The sequence below is a fragment of the Canis lupus genome, chromosome 27 (genome assembly GCF_003254725.2).
Source record: "Canis lupus dingo isolate Sandy chromosome 27, ASM325472v2, whole genome shotgun sequence".
NCBI classification, from domain to species: Eukaryota; Metazoa; Chordata; class Mammalia; order Carnivora; family Canidae; genus Canis; species Canis lupus.
In genome coordinates, this window is record NC_064269.1 from 7,709,698 (window position 1) to 7,737,243 (window position 27,546).

The 27,546-nt window shown below is 40.9% G+C and overlaps 1 protein-coding gene across 2 annotated transcripts in view; it reads left to right on the plus strand.

The window, feature by feature from the left end:
* SLC38A4 (solute carrier family 38 member 4) overlaps nucleotides 1-27,546 on the plus strand; it is an 84,134-nt gene that overhangs the window by 8,522 nt on the left and 48,066 nt on the right. Inside the window, exon 2 of one of the 2 annotated variants that reach the window (XM_025477377.3) lies at nucleotides 5,560-6,013. The gene's annotated coding sequence lies outside the window, so the exon portion shown is untranslated. Of the gene's footprint in view, nucleotides 1-5,559; nucleotides 6,014-6,783; nucleotides 6,903-27,546 lie in introns of those variants that run through there. The other variant, XM_025477378.3, reaches the window with a different exon arrangement.

Below are 27,546 nucleotides of genomic sequence, written 5' to 3' on the forward strand. Positions count from 1 at the left end.
TGAGCCCCTCAGGCTGCCCTGGGGCAGCTTTAAGCTTTTTTAAACAACTCTATGACTAGGTACAACTGTTATCCTCGAATAACAGATGAGGAAACTGAGGAATAGGGAGGCTAATAATTTGCCTAATTATTATGTAAGTAGTTTTTAGCTAGTAAGTGTCAGAGCTGGAATTCAAACCTAGGATATCTGGTTCTAGAAATCAGAAACCAAGTGTTTAACTTCAAATGGCTGTCTCCTGTACATCTGACATTTGTACAAGTATGTACAATACATTTTTGCACCTATATTTGTACATATAAATGTATTTAACGTGGTAACTGCTATTAAACATGTCTGGCTTTGGGTGATAAGTCTTTTCATTTGGTTTATCCAGACAAAGAAAATATGAAGTTAAGATTGACATGAATAAGTTTCTAACTCTCGGAGGAATGTCACAAAGGGTAAAATCTGCTTTTAGAGTAACTTGGTATCATTTTCTGAAAAGCTGTCATGCTACTGTGTTACCTGGCGATGGCAAATTAATGTCAGTCTCTGTTCAAACACCAGTTGTGCAAAGCACGTCAGAGTAGCAGGTAGCCTGGGAGATTTCATCATTGTCTCTCTGGGCACCAAAACTGGAGCTGGCACCTAATCATGATGCCTCTTGACTTAGGAGGAAAACACTAGGGAAAAGATACAGATTATCCTTAGGGATAAATCACAGGTAATTTTATTTAATGACTCAGGAATAGATAGTGTTTGGTACAATTGGCAAATCGTAGGGCATTCTTCACCCACTCACTCACTCACTCACTCACCCACTGGATATAGACGTGCTGAGTACCTAGGGGTCAGGTGCTATAGCGAATGCCAGGAACACAGATAAGAATAATAGAGACTGGCTGCTGAGGGGCCTAAAGTCTAATGTATTATGATATATTTCCGGAACCCAAATGAGGGCAAGTTTACTCATGGGACAGAATGAGGAGAGCTTTGGGATCTCCTACATCTGAGTCCTAATTCTAATACTGCCTCTTGCAAGCTGCTTAACTCAGTCTCTGTTTTCTCATCTGAAAAGTGGGGATAAAGCATCCACCTCACAAGGTGGTTGTAAGTACTAAATTCCATGTCCAGAACATGCTGGTTTTCTTTTCCCATCCTTCTTTGAACTCCCCTTCCCCCACACCATGTCCCCAGCCTGCCAAGGAAAAAGGTAACTGGAGTCAAGAAGGGTTTCATTCACTGAAGTGGTGACATTGAGCCGGGGCTTGAAAGATGAATAAAAAGTGAGGATGACAGGCAGAGTCAGTGGCAAGGGCTTCTAGAAGGTGGGCGTGATGCATTCAAAAGCACTAAGGCGTGGAAGACCATGGTGTTGGGGAGTTAGGGGGAAGTGAGTAGTTTAGAATGTGAGCTGTATAGATGGGTATAGTTGATTGCTTCCTTGAGTGGCAAGTTGGAAAAGGAGTGTGATGTCTTGGTGAATATGGCTGGTCAGATGCCTGCATATAATGCCATTTCCAGACCAGACCAACAGAAGTTGACTTCCCTGGGGCTGGTGTTGAATGTTGACCACACAGTGCACTTTCTCTTCCCTGAGCTATCCGTGTGTGACACGTGGGCTCAGCTCTCTCTTTTCGCCTCCTGGATGGGACCCACAGTCTGGCTCCTGACTCCCCATATTGGACACTAGACTTGGGTCTTCTAAGATCCTAGATCTAGTTTGATATTTTGTTTTGAGATCCAGTTGCTAGTTGTTTCATCATGTGTGAAACTGAAACGGTGAGTGATCTACTCAGGTATCTTTTTCCTAGTACTAGTGAGAAATAGTAGCCCATTTAGAGAACGTAACACTAAAACTCATACCATAAATACAATCCTGGGATTACTCAGTTTCTCACATAAATCAAATTCAAATTCATATAAAATAAAGTCATTATACTGACATTAGAATTTATAGAGCCTCATGCAATTATGATAGATAATTGCTTTTATAATAATTATTTTAAAAAATCATAATTTTATGGCTGAGCGTGCCATTCAGGGTTGGTTACACTGAAGGTAGGAAAGCAGTTCTCAGTCTTGGAAAAGAAAAAGCTCAGGAGTAAAGGGAGGTGAGCTGTGAGAGAGAATGAATTTGAAACCAGTGGTTCATGCTGAGTCTGTCAATTTATTTGTTCTGTGTCTTTGGGACAAACTACCTAAAGTCTCTGAGTTTCTTTTCTCATTGAATGGGGAAAATAATAATTTTATGGCTGGCTTATTTTAGTATCAAGGGCCATAATATATATTAAGGTGCTTTGTAACCTACAGCCATTTTACTAGTTAAAATAATTATTAAATGGAGAAATAATCCATGTCAAAAGTCTGCTATCAAAGGAAAAAATTTATACAAATTCTACTAAAATCACTGCTATCAAACTACTCAACAATAGTCTGTAAACCAAGGAACTATATACACTGTCATGCAGTGTTAAGTAATAATTGTGTTCCATTTCCTTCATCAGGCATTCATTCATGCTAAAATTTGGTAATGGATATACTCTGGATCATCAGCCCTGAGAGATGTTTCTCCAAAAAGGGCTCACGGTCATGGAGAAATGCTGCAAGCTCCATCCCAGCTTAGAGAGACTGGTTAAAACCTCTGAGGAATCCCACAATAACTTTCAACACAACGTTTTCCAAACCCCATTGGAGCACAGAAGTCTGTTTTCAAATATTAGCTTTGGTTCAAAAGAATATATTTGGGGAATATTTTTTCATATAGACTTTTCTTAAAAACAACAGTATTCATGACAAAACTAATAACCATTCTAGGTTGATGTGATTTTAGAGCCGAGAGCTTTGATGTGTTAATGTGATTTTGTATTAATATCTGTGCTAATGTGTTCATGTAATTTTAGAGCAGAGAGTTTCAGTCAAGCCAGCTTTGTCAAAATGGTAGTAAATGTTATCTGCCCTGTAAGCTTTTTTCTCAATTGCAAACATTTCATTTTCCTCCATCACTAGGCGAGTTTTTAGTACTGTCTGAAAATAGGAAACCAATGTATCAAGAAATGTTCTCCATTTTTCAGAAGGAGAAAATGATTCACGAAGAACTTAGTGATTTGTCCAAGGTCACATAGCTCTTGGATGGTGGCTCTGACATTCAAACTTGAGCTAACTGCTCCGGAGCCAGTGAATGATCTGATGATAAACCAGAATGTGTTTTACACCGTGGTCTTGTAGGTGTATTCACGTTGCTGGTTGGGGCTAATTCTCATTGTTTCAAAGACTGGTTTAGAACAGACGTTTGAAGATTGTTGGGAAGATTCAACAGAGACGTCATTGGCTCAAGGTTTGGGTGGTAGCAGGGAAGATAAAGGGGGGTCAGTTGCCTCATACTATCGAGACATGGTTTGGAGCTCTGCTTAAACTCTGCTGGGTGTTAGCTACAAAAGATAATACACTTGAACTTTGTTCAGCGCTTCACTGATTCACAGATGAGTGCAACTCATTTTACCTCAACCCACACCTGACGTTAACAGTTTATATAGATGAGTAACCTATTGGACTCCAGCAAATCAGGCAATGAAACGCCGTTTTATATCTTTTCTGGACTAAGATATAGATGCCAAGGACTGATTAAATAAGCAGTTCATTAAAAAGTTGAGCAGTTGCACAGTTAACTAGTATCTGTCGTAGAATTGCATGACGCCATCCTCATTTGGTTTTCTCTGGAAATGGCTTTTCACTTTAGAAATCTGAGTTTTTACTCAGCCATTAGAAATGACAAATACCCACCATTTGCTTCGACGTGGATGGAACTGGAGGGTATTATGCTGAGTGAAGTAAGTCAATTGGAGAAGGACAAACATATATGGTCTCATTCATTTGGGGAATATTAAAAATAGTGAAAGGGAATAAAGGGGAAAGGAGAAAAAAATAAGTGGGAACTATCAGAAAGGGAGACAGAACATGAGAGACTCCTAACTCTGGGAAACGAACAAGGGGTGGTGGAAGGGGAGGTGGGCCGGGGGGTGGCGGTGACTAGGTGAGGGGCACTGAGGGGGGCACTTTACGGGATGAGCACTGGGTGTTATTCTATATGTTGGCAAATTGAACACCAATAAAAAAAAAGAAATCTGAATTTTGTCTTTAATATATGTTAGGTTAGGCACAGAGAAATGTACATCTGTCCTGCTCTGTCTACTAATCCTTTCTCAATCCTACCAATTTTGACTTTAGTAGCTTTTTAAAATACCCTCATGTTTATTAAGTAACAATCAATGGAAAGCGTGATAGTGTAAAAATAACCTAATTTCAGCAAGTTTAAAGGGACTTGAAAATTATTCTGACATATTCTAATTTCTTAGAATGGAAACTTCTTATTACGACAAATGAAAGAGGTATGTCATTATTGGTCAGGCAGCGGATAATCAGCTTTCATAAAACAAGTATTTTTTTATTTTTTATGTTTTTTTAAGGATTTATTTATTTTAGAGGGAGAGAGAGAGAGAGCACAGAGTAAAGGGTGGGGGAAAGGGAGTGAGAATCCTCAAGCGGACTCCCCGCTGAGGAGGGAGCCCTCTGTGGGGCTCATCCGGGGATCCTGAGATTGTGACCTGAGCCAAAACCAAGAAGCAGCTGCTCAACTGACTCAGCCACCCAGGTGCCCCAAAACAAGTATTTTTTAGATACTGAGTTTTATATATGTTTAGGCTCCAAAGTGGTCATTTATTGCATCATCTTTCTGTTGAATTTGCATTGTTGGATGGTTTGAGTACAATCTGGTGTGTGCGTATGTACATACGCATGCATGTGAGCTGATAATTTTTTAAGTGTTCCTGGTCATTACGCATTATCTGGGTAATTCTTGTCCTTATCCTGTTTTTGTTTTTGTTTTCTTTTAATGTGCTAAGGTGCCGCTGGTGTTTTTAGTCAATGGGAACCCTGAGTAAGATAAGATGGTTCTAGGCTTTCATGGTATGATTAAACAGTGAGACTTACCATCCTGAATACAGCGATATTGGACATGTCAGAGTTCAGAAAGCAATTCGTATTGTCTGGTGAGTTTGCTGAACTGTGGGGTCAGTTCTCCATTGGAGAATATTTTTTCCCCAAAGAAAGACAAATGAGTACTAAAATAAACAGAGGGTTGTGAACATATTTGTTACACAGGCCTTCTCTGAAACAAAAATTTTGCCTAGCATCAGAAAATAGTTTTACTATTTTACTGTAAACAGTGTCCCTTAAAATGGTAGGCTAATGCCTTTAATAAACAGAATTAAAATTACAGTGCTATTTATTATATCCTAATTCCTTTTCCATAAATACTGAGGGTTGTGTTAAAATTGAAGTCCCTTAAAAAAAATTCCCACCAAGATCCCCACTCATGGTTAAATGCTACCAAGTTATCCTCAACTTCACGGAACATAAAGTGACTTTAACTGTGAACGACACGTTTTTCATTTGTACCCCCTTCCTCAATATTTTTTTTGCCCCTTTATGTCAAGCTCGGGTTTGACATCCATAAACCTGGAGGCAGTTTAGAGTCAACCTACCTGAAAGGCTTTTTTTTTTTTTTTTTTTTTTTTACAGACTTCAAAGTGAAGATCAACAGGTAGTCCTGCATAGAGGGCAGATTCGACAAATGCAACCTTGACTAATGAAGACACTTCATCACAAAAACAACAACCAACCAAACAACAACGAAAACCCCAACTCACACCAAGATCTTCTCTGTTTCAGGGACCCAGAAAAGAGGGAGCAGGGGCTGGCGGCTCCCAGGCTTCACTCTGGCAGGACAGCTGGACAAGTCAGCCCACCTGGGAGGATGCTTTTGTTTACATCTCAGGTTGCCGCCTGACGATTGGTGGCTGGGCTGGAAGGGAGGGTCCGCAGGAAACGCGACACTGGGGATGCTGCCCCCTATCACATGATGGAAATTTCCACTCTTTGGAAAGGCGAAAAGAAAAGAAAGGAGGGTCTCTCAATCCACCCTTTTCCGATACTTCCCTTGGGTCCCAATCGGCAGAGGTGGAAAAAGACGCAGGTGAGTGAAACTTTTCTGTTTTCTGCTAGGCTTAGAGACCTGTCAGTGTGCAAACTTGTGGCTGGATCCCAGCCCGGATTGGTGTTTGTGCGTGTGTGTGTGTGTGTGTGTGTGTGCGTGAGCGCATAGGGACACGCACACGTGTGCAGTCCGGCCTCTCAACCGTCTGGGGCTTAGGTTAGGTATTGAGGCTCTTTGTCACTTGTTTGTTGATTGACCCCAATTCTTATGATTTTCCAAAGGATCGCGCTTTGGATGGGTTACTGCAGGCTGATGACCGGATTGGCTAGAAATGAAGTCAACCGGGGCAGAGTTAGGGGGACCGATTGGGAAGGCTCACGTGTGACTTTGCAAGAGAGGTGGCAGGGTAGCCACCTACCCAAGAGGTTGGCCAGGTAGCCCAATCCCAGGAGGGGGGGGGGTGGGGGAGGGCGGGCTGGGGGTTGGCCCCCTCCACCCCCACCCCCCACCCCAGGCCCCAAGCCCCGGGTTCCCTCCCCTTGGATTTCCAGTTGGGTGTCCCGGGACCACCGTCCGCAGCCGTGGCCCCGCCACCAGCCTAACTCGGGTCGGCTTGGGGATCAGTGCTGGCAAGTGCTACCCAAGTTGCGGGCCCGTGTCCTCAGGGCGGGGACATTGGGTGCTGGACCTAAAATAGACCCGCTGTCCCTGACAGCTGGGCTGCCTGGGCCGGGCCAGCCGGTCCCTCGGGTGGGGGGCTGCGGCCCCGGGAGTCCCCGGAGAGGCTCCTTCGGGGGAGGAAGGAGGCGGGAGCTGTGCTGGGTCGGGGCCTGCAGGGGGGCGCGGGGACCGAGACCGCAGCGCCGGGACGGGGACGCCTGGGGCGCTGGACCCAGGGCAGGGCGAGCAGAGGCGCGGAGCGGGAGAGGCAAGTGGGGTCGAGCGCACGGGGTGGGGGGGGGGGTAGAGAGCGCGAGGCTGGGGGGGAAACGGGGAGAGGAGAATGAATGAAGGGGGGGAGGGAGCCCGACGCCGGGAGCCCCGGGGCGGGGGGAGCACGTGGAGCGCGAGAGCGGGGCGCGCGGGGAGCAGCGCAGGGAGCGGGGTGCGCCCCAGCGAGAGGAGGCGCCCCCGGAGAGGCACACTCGGTTACGGGGAGAGGATGGACTAAACTGGGGAGGCTCGGTCCCGGGTGCGCCCGGGGGTACCTGCCGGGGAGGGGGCAGGAGCTGGGACCTGGGGCGGCTTGGAGAGGCCCCGGGCACCCCGAGCCACGCTTCCAAGCACGGTGTTCAGATACCCGGGCCTGGTGTCACCGCAGGATGGGGTGGCCGTTGACGTCCTTCTCTCAGGGCGAAAGTGCATCTCCGCCCGTCTCGGGGGCATCTTAGATTCCGAGAAAAGAGGCGTCAGGGCAGCGGCGGCCGTGCAGGTGCTGCAGGTGCGCGCGTACCTGTCCGCCCGGCGCTGCTCCGCGCCCCTGCACGACCCGCTTTCTTTGTTAAGCACTTGGAGCGCTGGGACCTCGGCTCCTCCGGGGAGGAGGGAGCCCCGACGGCCAGTCCCCCAATTTCCTGGCTTCTCCTAGTCCTTTATTAGACTTAGTTGCTATGAGTGAATTGCCTCATGTTGTAAAAAGCACTTGCTACACCGGGATCACGATTTCCAGGGCCCGGTTCGCTAGGGCTCTCTGGTCTGGGTCTGTTCGGTTATTGCCTTTTTAGGGACACTGACTTCTGGGAGCGGGAGGGTGGGAGGAATTAGCCCCACTGCAGACTAGTCCCCCAAGAGGCACAGAGATGGGTGGACTCTCTCACATGGAGCACAAGAAGTGTGTGCGCACACACACCTGTGTAATAGAGCTTCTGAAGGGCTAAGAGAATCTATAGAAAAATCTATGATCTGGGTAGAAGCTTGTAAGGACAGAGAAACTGAGGAGAATATATATGAACTTTCCAAAGTATTGAATACCACGTGTTCGGAGACAGAAAGCTTTTAGTGGGCTGATTCTGTCACAAAACATTAAAAAGCAGGGAGATGGGTGAAAGGGGACAGATAGTTTTCAAGCCTGCGGCGGTAGATGAGCTCTTCCGTCAGAGTATGTAGTGCTAGGTGCTCCGAGGAGGCTGGTCCCCACTCGATTAATGGTAACAATCACACATATATATCAATTATTACATTTCTTTTATGTTAAATCCTCATAACAACCTCATGGGACAGATTCTATTATTATACTCATTTTACAGAGCAGGACAGAGACATAGACAGTATGAGGAACACAGACGGTCTTTGGAAGCCCTACGTGGTCATTAGTTATTCTTAAATCTAAATGAACAATTCTCTTTCACTTTGTATTTCATCAGAGGCAGAACTGGACAGGTGACTTTTAGGGAGCCAAAGCTGACCGTTTGGCCTGTGACAGACTAATCCTATGCTAAGAAAGCCAACACATGGTCATTTAGCTATAGACTGAATCCCCACAGCCCCAGAACTAGATTTTTTCAATAAGTGACATTTGGGAAATGCATAGTATGCCTATGGTTACCCATCGGTTTATCGAATCCTCAGGCCAAGCATAATAAATAGATCAGATGCAGACTTCTTGGTTAAATGTTTTTCTTCTTTCATGTCATTGCCCTTGTTTGTTTCCTCAGTGTTTTTCAGGAGTCTTTTCCTTTCTCTTCCTCCTTCTCCTTTGTACTGACTTACTGATAATTTCCAAGTATTTTTTTAAAAACAATTTAAGCCTTTTTTTTTCTTTTTTAATTTTAACATACCTGAAGCATTGATTTAAAAAAAAAAAAAAAAGCCCACAAAGGTTTAATGGGGTTTATGGCCACTTAGGTATTTTTAGATGTATCAAAATAATATGGTCTTTTAAAATGTACTTCATATATCACCTGAAGTCATCTTGCATGCCCCTGCTGCCCTGGTGACATCTTGTAGGAAGGGTATGAGGTGGGAGTAGGGGAGAGACAAAGAAAGGAAAGAACTCTCTACGAGCCAGACTTTACGCTAAGCCCTTTACAAATGTGAAATCTATTTAATGTTCACACACTCCTCCTTGTTATAGGTGTTTGTTATCTCCATTTTACAGAGGAGGAAATTGAAGCACATAGGAACTAAGGAAAGAGACAAGGGTCACCCAGCTAGTAAATGACAGCGCTGGCATCAGAGCTTTAAGCCCCTTCTATGCCAGAGCTCCTGCTTCCAATAGAGCTGGCAGAATGAAAGTTAACTAGGAAAACAAAAACTTAAGGAGGAAAGAGGCTTACGGAGATGTTACACAACACGGTAGGATGTGCCCAATGGGAGGAATGGAACTGCCAAATGTCTTCCCTGTGACTGCTCATCTTCCTCTGGTCTTCCCTCTATTTTTGTAATGACCTAATTCCATTCGTTCATTCCCCAAACAATCACTCAGTATCATTATCTTCCAGGAACCCTGTTAGGGAGTGTCTTTTATCCCTGTTTCCCTAATACCTACCGAAGTCCTGGGCAAATACTAGGTGCCCAAGAAACATTTGTTGAATAAATGAATCAGTCTAGAGGAGGAAAGAATAAGCAAGCAAATGGTTGTACTAACAGCATGTTGAGGGCCAGGAAAAATTCAGATTTGAGCCCCTGAAGCTGGCTTGGGAAGGGGTCAGAGAACATTTCGAGACTTGGTAATGAAGCAGAAATAAAAGTCAGCCAGGCAAAGAAGTGAACAAACTGGGAGAGAATTCAACAGAGACCTGGAGAAAGGAGGAAGGAGAAAGTGGGAGCCACTCTGGGAATTTAGGAGTTCAGAAGTGGGAAGTGGAACTCCCATGAGAGGAGGTTGGGAGGGAGGTGTGGTCTGGGAGGCTCCCAAAGCTCTGGCCCACCCTTGAATTTTCAGAAGTGACCTGTGCTAAGGAGGAACACAATGACTGAATACAGAAATTAGCACCTTTTATTATTTCATCTTTCTATTATACACTCCTCTATTAGAGAACGTTAGTGTTTCAGACTCTTTAACACGTTAGGATTTTAAACTCTGCACTCAAATGGAAATAGTAGACTTGGCTGTCCTCTGTTTGGGGAAATCAAATTATTTTTCTCATTCTCAAGGGGGATATTCTATTTTAACAAAGATACAATTGACACAATCACAAAAAAATATTCCCAAACAAATGCTTTTCTGTGTTTTTCTGGTTAGGGAGGGGTAGCTGGGGAGAATTTCTCTCCTTATTTTAGTTTTTAGTGGCTTTGTTTATTTTAGTGTGTTACAGAAGAGTCTGGAAGGAAAAAAGCATTTTAAAAAAATGAAGTGAGATCGGGCATGGAGTGACAGTAATGATGTCAACCTCTTAGCTCCAAAGTAGATGTTTATGCCAGTTAAGATTCTGGCTTTTGATAACAGACTTGGAAAATGCAATTCCCAGAGTCTCTTGTTTTTTTTTTTTTTTTTTTTAGAGATCTTTTATACCAGTTTTCCATCCCAGGCTCAGAAGTCTGCATGCCTCTTCACTATTTCCACACTTGTAAAATACTCTCGTAGTTAAACTGTTATTTGGAAGGGAATTCGAACGGTAAATGAAATCCACAAATAATCCAAAACCTAATTTCAGTTAATACACTAAATCCTCCACTTTTTAGCGTTATATCCTTGGGCAAGTTTTTAAATCTTTTTTGAGCTTCATTGTCTTCAGCTATAAAATTGAGATCATACTGGCTCCTGTCTCATGGGATTATTATGAGGATTAAATGAGTTAACACATGTAAAATGCTCAGACTAATGCCTGATTCATAGTGAGCACTCAATGTGGGACAGCCATTACTGTTAATGTCATCACTTGGACACCCAAAGCATTATTTGAAATGTTAACGAATGTCTATAATAGAGGTTCTTTGGTGTTTTCCTCTGTCAAAACAAAAATGAAGGAAACAGAAGAGAGGAAATGAAAAAAGAGATAAATAATACTCACAAAGGACAGTCCAGCCCAGAATAACGTCATTCCCTGTATAAGAAGATTGAAATGTTCCCTTCCTGTTGGCTATTTGCCCCTATTTCTTTTGATCAGTCTAGTGTGTATCCATCATTAAAATGCACACCATCTCCAGTTCCCTTGCTTTCTCTCCTTTTTCCCTCCTTGGTCACTCCCGTCTCCATGGTGCCACACACAGTGCCTGGTGCAAACAGATACTCACGCATGTTTGCTGAGTGAATGAAGGAAGGAGCACCTATTGTGTTCTTTATAATAGTGTTTATTCTTCAGTTAAGCGTGTTTTCACTGCAATATTAAAGGCCTTGGCAAAGTGAATTTATGCACTACCGGCAGTCAATACAAATATTTTTCAATTAAATTGTTTATCCAGTGTGCATTATTGCACACAATTAAGCATGCGGGCTGGGGAATCCGGGTGTATGGATACCAATCCCTGTGCCACACAGTTGGGCTTCCTGGATTCCGATCTTGGCTCTCTCACTGGGTGGGACTTCCAGGCTTCCAATTTGGGTCTCCCGCTTTCTACCTGAGCGATCCAGATTGAGCTAGTTACTTAACCTGAGTGCTTCATTCTCTTCAGCTATAAAATGAGGGACACATTTCCTACTTCATGAACATTTTTTTGAGGATAAAATGGAATTATATATGGCTCATGGAGAGCATTAGGAGTGTTTTTTAAACAGTTAAAAGAGTCTTGTTTTCCAATTAGGTGCAATACAAATGCCTACCTTATAAAATTGGTGTGATACCAATGGAACGTAATAAACTCTCAAAAATGTTCCTATTCCTATTGCTTTTATTGCATATCCTTATTTATATTTTTCACAAAGGAGTTAAGGCCGTGATTCGGCTTTTCCATTTTTTTTCTTTCCTTCCTTCTCCGCCTTCCCTTCCCTTCCTTCCTTCCTTCCCTTCCCTTCCTTCCCTTCCCTTCCCTTCCTCTCCTTCCTTTCCTCCCTTCCCTTCTTCCCCTTCCCTTCCTTCCTTCCCTTCCCTTTTTCCCTTCCTTCCTTTCTTTCCCTTCCCTTCCTTCCTTCCCTCCTTCCTTTCCTCCTTCCTTCCCTTCCTTCCTTCTTCCTTTCCTTCCCTTCCTCCGTTCTTCCCTTCCTTTCCTCCTTCCTTCCTTCCCTCCCTTCCCTCCTTCCTTCCTTCCCTTCCTTCCTTCTGTCCCTCCTTTTCCTCCTTCCTCTCCTTCCTTTCCTCCCTTCCCTTCTTCCCCTTCCCTTCCTTTCTTTCCCTTCCCTTCCTTCCTTCCCTCCTTCCTTTCCTCCTTCCCTCCCTTCTTTCTTCCGTTCCTTTCCTTCCTTCCTTCCTCCCTTCCCTCCCTTCCTTCCTTCTGTCCCTCCTTTTCCTCCTTCCTTCCCTTCCTTCCTTCCTTCCTTCCTTCCTTCCTTCCTTCCTTCCTTCCTTCCTTCTGTCCTTCCTTTCCTTCTTTCCTTCCTTCCCTCCTTCCTTTCTTTCCCTCCTCCCCATCCTTCCTTCCCTTTCTTTCCTTCCTTCCTCCCCTTCCTTCCTTCTCTATCCATCGAAAGTCGTATTGATCCTACCTGACGCTTCAGGGTCACTTTTCCTCCCCACCCACCCTGGTGTTTGTCCTGTCATTTTGCCTTGCGTCATCCGCGCCTTTTACACCGCATACTCCTCAGGACAAGGACTTTGCTCTTTGTTTTGGCATAATTCTATAACCCCGGGTACACTCCTGGCGCTATAAAAATGTTAAAGAAGAAAAAGAAAAAAAGAGGGGAAAAAAAAAAAAAAGGAGGCAATCCCCCAGGAGGCCAGCCCGGCGGGCGGCGGGTGCTGTCCAGCAGCATCTCCATCTCCGGCCGCGCCTGGCGGCTCGGGGCCCGCGTCCTGCTCTGCGGCCGTGCGCGGGGACCTGCGGGGACCTGCGGGGACCCCCGGGGACAGCCCGCGCGCTCCGAGGCTGGCGGCTTCTGCTGGGACTTCGCCAGAGGAACCAGTGAGTGAGTGAGACGTGGCAAGGACCTGGAGGAGGAGGAGGGGTGAGGCAGGGCAGCCGCGGGGCTCTAAGAGGGGTTTCCTGCGTGCGCCTGTGGCCCCCGGGCCGTGGCCTCGGGCTCTGGATCGTCCCCAAAGGGCAGGCGCGTGGGCACGCGGGCGGGATGCGCCTGAGGCCCTATGCGCCAGCCGATCTGGACCTACTAACCGGAGAGCATTTGTGTTTCCAGCCTGGCTTTGGGAGCGTCTGCAAAGCCATCAAATGGGTTGCAGCCCTGCAGACCTGGAGCGATTTTATCATAGGCCCGAGAACACATCATCCCTGTGTTATTCCTTTTTTGGGTTCTTGAGGCAATGGTGTAGAAACAGCACACTTAAAAATATGACGCTTTGTTGGCATGTGTCACGGTGATTTTAATTATACTTGCAGTACAGAGGAGTCCGTGCTATCCGTGGTGGACTTACATATATTTAAAGTTTTTATTTTGAAGTGATTGTACAGTCACCAGAAGTTGTAAAGGTGGCACAGAGAGGGCCCCCCCCCCTCTGTCTTTCACCCAGTTTCCTCCAGTGGTTACATTGGGCATGATTTTCATATAAGATCAAAACTCAGACTTTGATGTTGGTACTATATGTGTGTACAAAACGTATGTATCGTTTCCACGTCATTCGATCACACGCGAAGGTTTGTGCAGCCACCAGCACAACCAAGGTACGGAACTTGCATCACTTGAAAGATCCCCCTGCTGGGATTCCTTTACAGCCACACTTGCCTCCTTCCCCCTTCCCCTGACAACAGATGTTTCCCTGCTCTATATTTTAATTGTTTTTGCAAATGTTATGTAAGCAGAATCACACTGTGATCTCTTTGAGACTGGTTTTTGTCTCTTTTTGACTGGTTATGCCGAATGCATAACATTCTAGAGGTCTAGAGATACGTTGCTGTATCCAAAGTTGGGTCCTTTTTATCACTGAATAGTATTCCAGTTGCTTCACCACATTTAGTGGTAGCGTTTTTCTTCTTCCCCTTCCCCTTCCCCTTCTTCTTCCCCTTCCCCTTCTCCTTCTTCTCTTCTTTCTTCTTTCTTCTTTCTTCTTTCTTCTTTCTTCTTCTTCTTCTTCTTCTTCTTCTTCTTCTTCTTCTTCTTCTTTCTTCTTCTTCTTCTTCTTCTTCTTCTTCTTCTTCTTCTTCCTCTTCCTCTTCCTCTTCCTCTTCTTCTCAATTGATATATTTGTCTAGAACTTCAGTTGGATACTGACGGTACTCAGTAAGAGTGTGAGAACAAAATTTGAATGTGTTTTCAACTTCAAAATGACCTTTGTGTGTGATAGGGCCAAAGGATATATAAGCTACGTTTTAATTTAAAGCAGAGACCACCAGAGGAGTGCAGAGGAGAAAAGGAATGTGGCAGAGAAAAGGATGTATTTAGACAGTTAAGATCCAAAACCTGGCACTTTTTAAGATTTCCACACCAATAGGACAATCTATTCTGTGATTCTTATCTTTGGTTAGGGCAACTCAGATTTCTTGAAGCTGATTTTAAAAATGCTTCTGCAACAGGGAATCCCTTGCCAGTCTGTGCAGTCAACATAGCTGATAACTCAAGGACACGGCTGGAAATGACCATGAGTGACTCTAGTTTGAGGAGGGTCACCAGAGTCAAAATAACATCTTTAGCCCCAGGACAACTGTGGAGGGTCCTGAGACTCTCCTTGGCCACTCACCCCACCCACCAGTGGGAGGAGCATCACCCAGAGTTCACTTAAGTCAGATTTTAAAAGGAGGCTGTGACTCTTCACCCGAACACCCACAAGTGACTTGAACCTGCACTCTCCAAAGGCTGTAACTAGCTAAGGGAAATGCAGCCCTTCTGAATAGTACCTAGAAGAATTAGGCTCAATCCCTGGCTTCAGCCAGTACCTACTGGAGAGTTCTCTCCCCCACTTTGTCCTCCCTGGAGGAGAGAACAAAATATCCACTACTATCTGAAAGTATACTTTGTGTTTTTAGAATTTCACACCTTGGGCTTTCAAAGACATGCTATCAATTCACAAAATAACTATCAGTCTCCAGCCCTGCCTAGATCCAAGTCTAAGTGAAGACATTGGGCTAAGTCACCGTTTTCATGATTTCTGTTACCAGAAAAATATTCCTTATTCCAATCCCTGCCAGGGGATGGAGGGTAGGTAGCAGATGCTTGTTCAAAGCCTACACATATATAGAACTGCCATAAGCAAAATAATGTATAACTCCTTTCATGGGCAAATCAGCTTTCCTGAATCTTTCCAAATGAAACAGCATCTTCGTACTGGGTAATTTATTTTATTTTGTGTAAATGATGGGAGCCATGCCAAGGTTGTGATATGAAGTGCAGACAGAGGCCACTATTCTCAACATTACAGGTTTTGTTTTTTTTTAAGGGGTGATGGGGCGGGGGTGGTATTTGTCTCTCAAACTTTTTCTTTAAAAAGAAAAAAATAGAGCTTTTCTGAAAGAAAAATAAAATAGAAATGCTTCATGTACTATATCAATGTAGGCAAAACCCAAAAGCTGTACAAGTATTTTCAAAAACTTTTGTAATACTATAGCAATGTCCACACTGAAAAATGACACCAAATATAATGCTTTGCATTATTCTTTATACCAGAATTCCATAAAGTTCAAACTCCTTAACTTGGCAGTCAAGGTCAACATCAGCTGGACTGTACACAAATATCCTACGTGAGCTAAAGTAGACAATAGTTGTTTTGGTATTACTGGAGCCAAACTTCTGATCCCATTTCTTTCTTTCTTTCTTTTTTAAATCAATTAATTAGCATATTGTGTATTATTAGTTTCAGAGGGAGAGTTCAGTAATTTATCAGTTGCATATAACACCCAGTGCTCATCACATCACATGCCCTCCTTAATGTCCATCAGCCAGTTACCCTACCCTCATCAGTCCCTCCAGCAACCCTCAGTTTGTTTCCTATGATTCAAAGTGTCTTATGGTTTGTCTCCCTCTCTGATTTCATCTTCTTTTATTTTTCCCTCCCTTCCCCTATACTCCTCTGTTTTGTTTCTTAAATTCCGCATATGAGTGAAATCAGGTGATAATTGGCTTTCTTTGATTGACTTATTTCACTTAGCATTATACCCTCCAGTTCCACCTATGTCACTGCAAATGGCAAAATTTTATTTTCTGGTGGCTGAGTAATATTCCATTGTGTATATATTTACCTATTCTAGTGTACATGAAAATCTGGGCTCTTTTCCATAATTTTGGCTATTGTGGACATTGCTGCTCTAAGTATTGGGGTGCAGGTGCCCCTTCCATCTGATCCCATTTCTCTAGCCTGGAACCACCCTCTTCTCTCTGAAGTCATATCATTCTTCCTTCATGAAACCTGTTCTCCTTGCCCCAGCTCCCATGCTGAGCTCTCTAGCTGTCTTGAAGACAGGGATCCTGTTATGAATAGTGTCCAATGAAGAGTAGGTACCCAGTGGTGATGGAATGTTGTTAGGAGCTGGGTTCTGCAGTTAGATGTGGGGCTGTGAGTCCTGGCCCACTCACTTGTTCACCAGCTTTGGTCTTTGGGTAAATTACTTAATCTTCTTGAGCATCAGCTGCATCACTTATAAAATGGGGATGATAATATTACCTACCCAAAAGGTGAGCGTATTACTGATACGATACATGTGATATGCTTAGCATAAGGCTGGCTGTAGTGAATATGATTATTACTAATGAGAACATTAAAAATGAGATTTCAGACTTTATAAAATTAACAGGTCTGAATGGAGGATGTAGACTAGAAAACTTGGTTGTTAAAGCTTCTCTGTGTCTCTTGATCATAACTGCTGTCATAAGAAGGGACAGGGTCCCTCTATGCCTATCAACCAGGGAGCCAGTATCTAATCCATACCTACTAAGATGGAGCACAGACTGAAGCAGAGAGAGTACTTTCTTTTTAGATCTAACAAAAATGTGTGTGGCTTGGCGCAGATTTTATTTTTGGTAAGAAGTAATCAAATGATGAATAAACTTCTATGAAGCAGGGAACAAATACTAGATATTGGCTTCAAAGAGTAATTAAAATAGTCTCATGATGAGTCATCTATCCTTGAAGCTATTACAAATACAATCTGTAGCTTTAGAAAAGTGAAAAGTTCAATAAATTAACTGGTTGTTTGATCTGCATAAAACCAAATTAGTAGGTTTTCTGATATTCTCCTACAAATGGTTTCACTGAAGCGAAGCTTCAATCCAATCAAGGGCATAACCATTAGTGCTCTCTTGTTTACAATGATGTCTAAACAAACTCTTTTTGTGTTCTGAATTACAGATCTAAAATGATGTGTTCAGACTATAGCATGCGATTACAAACAGAATAGTAATGCTTTAAATAAATAGCAAAGTAGGTTAGATTTGGGTTGAAAGAGGGGGGTCACATATAGATTCTGATTTTATCTTGTTCCTGGGGCCATTTCTTAAATAATTACTCTTTGTCAAGTGATTGGACTCTATGTGTATAAGTATTTCAAAATAACAGTCCCTCAACCTCAAAGATATCCTCAAAAATTTGCTGAAGCACATATGTATGCATGGCTATTCATAAATGTCAGAGACACAGAACAGAAAATTTCTGCTCAAAAGTCTCATTTGTTTAGCTAAGGATGTAGAAAAACTCTGTTACACAATTAGAGAGTCCAGTGTTCTGGTTAGGAGGAAATTATACCTGCCATGGCTTGTCAATTTTCAAAGAACTAGAATAAAGCAAGATCCATTTTAAAATCAGAATTTTATTGAATATGATTTAATGTTTTAGCATGCCTTAGGCTTACTAACTATCGTTAACTTCATGTATCAGGGTAAAACTAAAAAATGCTAGGCAATAGAAGTTTCTGGTTGGTTGAAAGAATCTATAGGTCTTTCTTCTGCTTTTAAACTTTGGGGAGGACTATCAAGAAAAATGTATGTTGAAGTTCTAAACGAGGGAATTTAAACTTTTTTAATATGGAAAATTTCTAATGTATTCCAAATTCTAGTGTAGTACAATGACACTCTGTCTGCACAAAACTTCAACAATTATCAATACTTGTCTGTTATATTTCAACCCTTCCCATGCCTTTCCTCCCTGCTACCCTTACCACAACTATTACAAAATTATTTTGAAGCAAATCCAAGTCATCATATAATTTGATCTGTACATGAGCCATATGTATCTCAGAAAGATAAGTCTTCAAGAATAACCAAATTATCACACCTTAAATAAACCATTTTGTTAATATTATCAAATATCCCAGCAGTGTTCAAATATATCTGATGGTCTCTTTATTTTACCTCTAGCTTGTTTGAATCAGAATCCAAACAGGGCTCATACATTCACTAGCTGATATGGATTCAAAGAGACTTTAAGCCTCATCTCTTTTTTCTTCTCTTGCAATTTATTGGATGGTGAAAACAAGCCATTTGTCCTCTGGAATTTCCCATATTCTGGACTTTGTTGAGTTCCAAGACTTTTAAAATGTCATTGCCAAGCATCAATAGTCTGCCTTCTTAAAATCTAACCCTTATGAAGTTGCTTCTCTTTCAAAGAAAAATTATACCTTGTCATTCCTTTGCCTGGTTCCTTGAGGAACTTCCAGCCTATATCTTTCTCAATTTTGTCCAATATTTTTCCTTTTAATACCTATGATTTACCTAATGCTTCTTCTTGAGAACTTGGCCAATCTGGAATGCCCTTCAGTCAGGTTTTAAAATGTGTACTGTCCTCCCCCAAGTGCTTACTCAGCTTTCTCTAATTTATCTCAAGACATCACCAGTAAACACTAGGTTGTTTTGATTTTAAAAATTGTGCCACAAGACTACTTTTTAAAAACTAATTTTTGATTACGGACATACACAAATATATTCTCTAGGAAATTATACACTTGGGATTTGCTTTAACATAATGCGGGAGGGAGAGTGGTGGTTTGGATGTAATAAGATTGGCCATGGTTGATAACTGTTCAAGCTAGATAATGCATCTGTGAGGTTTCACTTTATTATTCTATCTACATTTGTATAAATTTGAAATTTTCCATAATAAGAAATAGAAATGAGAGGTGTCCGGGTGGCTCAGTCGGTTAAGCTCAGGTCATGATCCCAGAGTCTGCTTCTCCCTCTCATTCTGTGTGCGCACTTGTTCTATCTCTTTCTCGCTCACAAATAAACACATAAAATCTTAAAAAAAAAAGAAATAGAAATTATATACATTATATTACCTAAGCTAAATAATGAAACATTTCATTTAGGGGCCTATGTTGTTAATACCTTTGCTACATCATCAGAAAATCATGCCTAAGGAACAATCTACTTGCTTTCCCATTCCATAAGTCTGGCTTGCCTAAAAACAAGACTTTTAAAGTAAAATAAAATCATCATGTAAGTAATATTTAAATAAAAGGGGGACATGGCTTGGAATGACTGAAAAAAGGAATCACAGTTGTGTGATTTGTCTAAGTTGCCTTTCTTAAGACTCTATTGTGGCAGAGCTCGTGGACATGCCCTTGTAGTCTACTAACTGCTGACAAAAGACTCCCAGGAGAGGAGTGATTCAAACTATTTGATTATCCCATAAGAAAAAGATTCTAGAATAGATTAGGAAGGTCACACTTACTAGCTCTCCCTGCTACTCTACCAGAAGAACAACATGCAGGTCCTGTTTTCCAAGGTGAAACAGACCTTTTTAGAAACTTATCAGCATTTAACTTTAGTCTGATTGCTCTTTGCTTTGTTCAACTGTTGAAAAGATAAGAAAATTTAACACCTTATGCTTACATTAGCCATACATACTAGGAAATGCTTTTTAAAGAACGTACAGCCTATATTAATAATTTTCTATTGTTTCATTAGCATCATATTTAAATAATACAGTTAAAACTGTGATCAGCCATGCAACTGCAAAATTCATCACATGTATGGACCTGACTTATCGCATCTTCTCTAAAGTCGGGTGAATTTAGCACCATACAGTACATACAAGTTTCCAGTCAGCCCAGTTGAGGATAATTAAGGGGAAAAGAGTAAGAACTGAGGCTGAAAATGGAAAAGGAAAGAAAAATAGATGCACAGTAAGAAGAAATGCTTTTGTGTGAAGCCTTGGAACACATCAGTGGAACTTAGGGTTCAGGGGAAGGCCTGTTGGGTTCTTGCTTTGACAGGAGGGACCTGCAAACGGTGCACAGAAAGGCTGGCAGCTTGTGCCTTATGATGTAGTTTTCATGTCCCAGATTAGAAATACCTGCTTTGAGAGACAGATGAATAGGCTTGAGAAATATCTACTCATCTAGGCCTAGTAGGTTAATGAAGGCTTCCAGAAGTTTCTCCATCTTAAGCATCTATGTTAATCCTGTATCACACTGGGAGATAACAAGCAGGAGACAATGCCTCTAATTCATAAGATGAAAAAGGCATTAGACCTTATTGGAATAAGGTCATACACTAGAAATGTGCTCTGGTAGATGTGTATTTCTGTACAACAAAGCAGTATGAGCTTGCAATTGTTGGAACTCTGGGAGAGGCTCTGAAGACATTTTAGTGAGCAAAAGGTGAGAAACCTAAATTTAATTGTCTTTGTTAATACCAATTTAAAATATGTAATAACATCATTGGTAATATTTTTTACTTTCTTTTTTTTTTAATATTTTTTACTTTCATGAGTGCAAAAATGTTGTACAGATTCACACAGTCTTGGCCCCAACCCCATAAACTATATATTCTCCGTAAGCTCTGTAAGCTATTGAGTTACCCAACCTGGAATTCTCCTGTCATAGACTTTAAGAATTTGATCCTCTTGTCTGGTGAGAGGTTATTCTATACTCAGATCCCCCAATGCCTCTGAGCTGTTACTTCCTATATAGTCATTTTTTAAAAATTTTAATCAGAATTGAAATAAAAAGCCAATTGGTGCCCCTTTGTAATTCTTTCAGTAAAGTTATTATATATATATTATATATTTATATTATATATTTTTATATATTTATATATTTGTTATTATATTATATATTATATATATATTTCTGAGTTTATTGATTTGTAAACATTTTAAATTTTGCAAAAAATGTTGAAAAACTATTCAAAAGCCCAAGTGAGTACATTTTTTATTATTCTTTTATGCTCCACCAAAATTAATTGAGAAAAATAAATTTAGGGTAGTACACTTTTGAATAGGAAAAGTGAAAAAATAGTCAGGCGTGATGGGATTTGGGTCACCAAATACACTAATTGAGGCCAAAGAAGCCCCAGTCATCTGCCCATCTGACATACAAAGTATAAATAATATTCTCACAATAAGAAAAGAAGAAATGTTTTACATTTGCTCCTCAGAAATTAGTATAGAGTGTCTGGGTTCTTTTTGTATTCTTTTTAACAAGTAAGCTTCAAACATATATAGAAAATATCAGACAAAATAAAACTAAGGCATATTTACATATCATGTTTTTAGTAAAATGATAGTCATTCGCCCCAATTCTTACATTGCTATGATTATGTCTTCTTTGCCAAAGTCACTATTATGTACATCTAACATATTTTTGAATGTTCCTTTAATAAAAAAAGTTCTCCTTATCTTAGAAACACATATATGCTTTGTGTTGCAGTGGTTGCCATGGCAAGTCTGTATATTTTATTAAATACCAGACCAGAGTAAACAGATATTGCAGCAGACAGAGGTAGTGCTGGAGGCATCAAGACTTTGTCAGCATTTCTGATATAAATATATTTTCTTCAGGGTTTCCTACCTGAAATGTTAACTCTATAACAAGTTAACACAAGACAACGAATGCTAATGCCCAAGTGACTGAATGTTTCAAGGGGCCCTAAAACAGGAAATAAAAAGAAACCATTTCTTCTGGAGATCTGTGACTATTATAAATAACAGAAGTTTGAGACCATTCCTGAAATGTTTATCAGTAGGCCTAAGAATTAAACTTGCCATTTGGTTTGTAGCCAAGAATACTGACTAAAATTTTTGAATTGTGGTTTGGTTGATATAGGAGATAATTCTTCTTCTAAATCAAAAATAGTCTACTGCTCAAGAGTAGGTTCTCATAAAAATTGTAAGTGCATAGGCTATTTTATGTGGCTCATGGTTTTAAAAATATACAACCAACAACAACAATAAATAATATTTATCTAGCTCTTGTTATATCCCAGGTCCTGTTCTAAGCCCTTTACATGTTATTATCGGATTTGCAGAAAAGTAAATAAAGAATACACATACCTTCTTTAATAAGTTATCGTTCTGTGCAAAAATAAGGAAGGTAGGGACCAAAAAATAAAAAGAGGTATTAATTTACTCATCTACTTAAGATGTAAAATGAGGGTCATCTCCATAGGATTCACAGAGCAGTAGAGAGTGAGATAACCACTCTAACCACTAAGAAGTCTTGAACAATTATTTTTGGCCCAAATCTGGCCAATACAGGCATACTTTCTTATGTATCAGTTGTGCCAATTATTCTCAAATGATTTCAGTGACCACAGCATAGAATAACTAATTGTGATTAGGTGAGTTAATGAGATGCTTTAAAAGAAAATCATATCTTAAACATTTTAGGCGAAAATTCAGGTGCCACAAAACCTCATCTATCTCTGCATACTAAAAATGAATCTATTTATACACCTGAATATTCCTCTTGGGTATATCTAAACATCTGTGATAATGTCTATAATAAAAATTGAATGCTTTCATTTGCTGAAATTCCAGGAAAACAAATCAACAGAGCTCCCAGTTTTTCACTCCAGCTGGAATGATTTAGTTTACTGAAGTCATCATAAGGAGAGTTCTCTAAGACATCTGAAAATGTTTTTCATCTTTTGGCCACATATTTCTCAATCCTTATATTAGTGTAATAAAAATAAGCTGTATTGGATATTTAAGAAATATTTAAATAATGTTTCTTGTAATCCATGTTTTGGACCAGAACATACTGAGTAAAATCCTAGAGAGTCTTCCAACAACTCACTGCCGCCTCATTTTCTCTCCTCTTTCATATTGTAGTTCTTGCTGCTATTGTTTCTTTTCTTAATCTTGCTTTGATTGTTACAATGGGGCACAGAAGTGATAAAAAAAAACACCGTTTACTTAACAAATGCCACAGGAAAACCAGTCTATACATTGGACAGAGACTAATTCAGCAGACTAGCTATTGTTATCCTACCACCAAATAGCAGGACTGATTTTTTTTTAACTAAATTTACCTAAAACAATTTAAAGTGGGTTGTTGAGACCATGAATCTTAGTAGTTTGGGCTGGTACCTAAAGACATCTATATTTACGTAATAAATATACTTTGGTATTATTCTGTTTTGGAAGACAACGGGGACTTGTTCACATCAGTATATTCACACTCGTGTGAGAAGAGCTCAATATGTCAACAACTGGAAGACCAACTATTTAAGAGGGGAAGAGGTGGAAAGAAAATAAATACCAGAGCACACATCACCAGCTGCCATCAGCGGCACACTCATTCACATTTATACCCATTCCACCTAATGGGTTAAAAAAAAAACTGGCTTGTTTCCCAAACAGCGTAAGAATATTTTATAAGAATGTTAAAGATTTTAATCAAGGTTATTTTTAATTTCTGTAAAGAGTTCTGTTTGAAAATATTTGCATGTATGTTTCCTCACGTCTAAATCACAAAGAATGAATTGAACTGGAATTTTTTTTTTAATTTTTATTTATTTATGATAGTCACAGAGAGAGAGAGAGAGAGAGGCAGAGACTCAGGCAGAGGGAGAAGCAGGCTCCATGCACCGGGAGCCCGATGTGGAATTCGATCCCGGGTCTCCAGGATCGCGCCCTGGGCCAAAGGCAGGCGCCAAACCACTGCGCCACCCAGGGATCCCTGAACTGGAATTAATAAAGGATTTGACAGCACAGTCTTTTAGACTTCAATTCAAATTCCAAGCGGTTGCATCCAGGTTAACCTTCCAGTTAGTGAGAAGTAGCATCTATGCATGCTTGTAACACTTTTGTGTATGTAAAAGATGGAAGTTATGGGGTCCTGTTGGAACCAAGAAGCTACCTCAGAGAGCCAGTCATCCATTCGTGTTGCACTCTTATCCATGCACTAATTGATGATGGTGAAAAGGGTCTTGCAACTGAATTAAGGGACAATGATTAAACCAAAACTAGGACTGGCCAAGTTGGGAATTAGTACTAAAATGTCCAGCAATCTCAAATCCTAGAGTGGAAGCAAAATGTAGGCCACTTACTTTGGCATTTGAAAAATGTGTTCTTGGTATATCTTTGGGTCTTCACGTGTTGTCAGTCTCACCAAAAGGAAAAATAACCCAAAGCAAAGCCAAACCAGCCCCCTTCCCACCAAAATCTACAAGTATATTTACATGTTTAAACACTGGCTCTGGGGACAGGTTCAGGGATAAATATGTACCGTGGTACTTTTCAGCTTCACAAGTTGGTTAATGTTAAACAAACACATATTGCAAATCGTGTCTTCTTACGAGGTTGTTTTCTGAGATTCCATGGGTCAGGGTCAAAACCTCCCGTTTTCTAGCTTTTCTACAGTGCTAAATCAATAGTTTAACAAATGGAATAACGGTCTAATTAAACAGTGACAATACCCTTCCAAAGCAACAGTGCTGAAACTATTTCATCATCGGTTTTGCTGTCATATTGCCCTTATAAAACAACAGCAAAAACAAACCAAAACCAAAAAAAAATCCAAACACATATGCCTTTTCTGTTTATAATGATTAAATATCCATGATCACAGTTACACCTCACAGTAACCTGGCATAATGGTTTTTGTTAGACCAGTTTTATTTTTTTTTAAGATTTATTTATTTTATTCATGAGAGACAGAGACAGAGAGAGAGAGAGAGAGAGAGAGAGAGAATGGGAGAGACAGGCAGAGAGAAGCAGGCTCCCTATGGGAAGCCCATGTAGGACTTAATCTTGGGACCCCAGGATCATGCTCTAAGCCAAAGACAAATGCTCAACTGCTGAGCCACTCAGGCATCCTTGTTAGACCAGTTTTAAAGAAAAAATCGAGTTCCAGAATATTTACATGACTTCCCTTATTCAACAAAACTATATTAAGTAGGTACCATGCTAGGTTTTAAAGTTAAGAGACAATTATTTAAATACACGAATACTTACATAATGTTTACTATGTGCCACTCTTCTAAGGCCTTATAAATATTGAACTCGTAATTCCTCACAACAGCAGCGTGAGGTGGGTACTATTATTACCTCCTCTCTACAGTTGAGGAAGCTGAAGGCACAGAAATGGCAAACTGCTTGCCCCAAGTCAGACAGCTAACAAAGGACAGGAATTGGATTTAAGTAGGCAGTCAAGCCCCACAGTCTATATTAGCTGACCCTGTGCTATGCAGAATAAGGCACAGCATCTGCTCCCAAGGACTTCAAAGTCTAACAGTGTAGACAAATGGGCCAGTACAGCTCATAGGAAGCAGAGAGCACAGAGGAGGGAGGATTAAGTCTAACCTGTCTAAAGGCTCTCAGCTGGCAGGGAGCAGAATGGGAGTCAAACGTGAATCTGTGAACTTGGACTCCAGAGTCAACGTGTTATCCATGACACAGGGCAGGCCCATATTTGATAAGAGTTTGGAATGACAGTGAGAAAACAATGCACTTATAGGAAACGGCCTATGAGCCAAAAGATAAAGGCTGGGCTTCTTTGGGGACAGAAAAAGCACTGTGGTTCCTAACAGATATAAATGTAGACAAGGTACAGGTGAGCAGATCTCCCTCTTACCTTCGTCACAGGGAACGCATACCTGCGTAATACAGGTTAAATACATTTAACACGTAACTTAATATATATGTAGTTACCAGCAGAACTCTTCTGTATGGCAAATTAACTGAAAAGCTTCACAGTCATTCTAAGGCTTGTGGTCAATCAGAAGGAAACAGAGTCAGATGTTCCGCTCACAAGTAGGAGGAAAGCCCAGAGACATGGAGACAGTGATGAGCATCATTCAGGGCATATAATAGATACTCAGTGATTACTGCCTCATTGACTTACTGAAAACAGGAGCCAGACAAAAAAGACTAGAGACGATGCATTCTCTGTTGCTCACTTTTTAACTTGGCTGAAAATTTTGATGGGGGGAATGAGTTCAACTGAAACATTTAGAATCAGGATTTTATGTCAATATATCAGTTTTAGGTCCAACAGGTCTCTCCTGGGCAACCATTTTGATATTTCTTTGACCACTATATAAGTCCGACTACCAACTACTTATATTTCTAAGTTTTATAGTCCAAGCAGAGGCAAAAGGAGCTACACAGGAAGCAATAAATAACTGTTTGGCCAGTTTGAACTATAGTTGTGTTTGTAAGTGTGTTCCATGGCACATAGTAGGTCCCCAGTAAGTGAATGGGTGAATTTCATTTGGTCCTTCCAGTGGTCCTTGTTATTTTTTTAATAATAAATTTATTTTTTATTGGTGTTCAATTTACCAACATACAGAATAACACCCAGTGCTCATCCCGTCAAGTGCCCCCCTCAGTGCCCGTCACCCATTCACCCCCACCCCCCGCCCTCCTCCCCTTCCACCACCCCTAGTTCGTCTCCCAGTTTTAGGAGTCTTTATGTGCTGTCTCCCTTTCTGATATTTCTTACCCATTTCTTCTCCCTTCCCCTCTATTCCCTTTCACTATTATTTATATTCCCCAAATGAATGAGACCATATAATGTTTGTCCTTCTCTGATTGACTTACTTCACTCAGCATAATACCCTCCAGTTCCATCCACGTTGAAGCAAATGGTGGGTATTTGTCGTTTCTAATGGCTGAGTAATATTCAGGATTTTATACTTTTTATAAATGAAAAAATGAGGACCCAGAGAGTTTACTTGTTGATAGTGCCCATAGCTATAGTGAAGGAGTTAGAACTTGAACCCAGATCTCCTGAATGGTACCCCAGTCAAGTGTTAGCATGACAAAGGAACAAGAACTTGTTCAGCCATCAGATCCTTTGGGTGTCAGAAGACTTCTGGTGTGGATTGAAAGAGATGAAGGGGGACAGTTACAAGACAAAAGAAGGGAAGCTCCTTTTAGGCCTCCTTTGAAAAAACTAAAGTCTTATGCAAGATTCAAAGGAAATGCCATCAGCCTTTTAAACTCAAGAGCATAAGCAAAATTATTTGAGTTACTGTGGTTGTCTTACACACATGTCAATATCAGATCCCCCCAAATTAAAAAGTATCAGTCTTCAAGTTTTCACTTATCACGTTACACTAGACACTATAGAAAAGGAAGTTGACTATAGATGCTTACAAATTAAAGTATTAATATTACTGGATAAATTACTCATAATTTACTTAAGCATTGATCTTTACTTGGGTGTATTTTAAAATAATTAAATTTAAATATATTGAACTTTAGATTCTAACTTTAAAGATAATCTTCAAATACCTAGGAAAGAATAGAAAGAGTAAAGATTTCTATACCTGAAAATTCAATTCCTGTAAAAGTTGTAATTAGCTCCTTTCTCATGTATTTTACACTATTTGAAGCAAAATACCTCATAAGCCTAAACTTTTCTGTTCTTAGCCAAATTATGCTACTACAATCCTTATGGTCCAATCACAAAGCAGAGGCCCCAACCCACCTGAA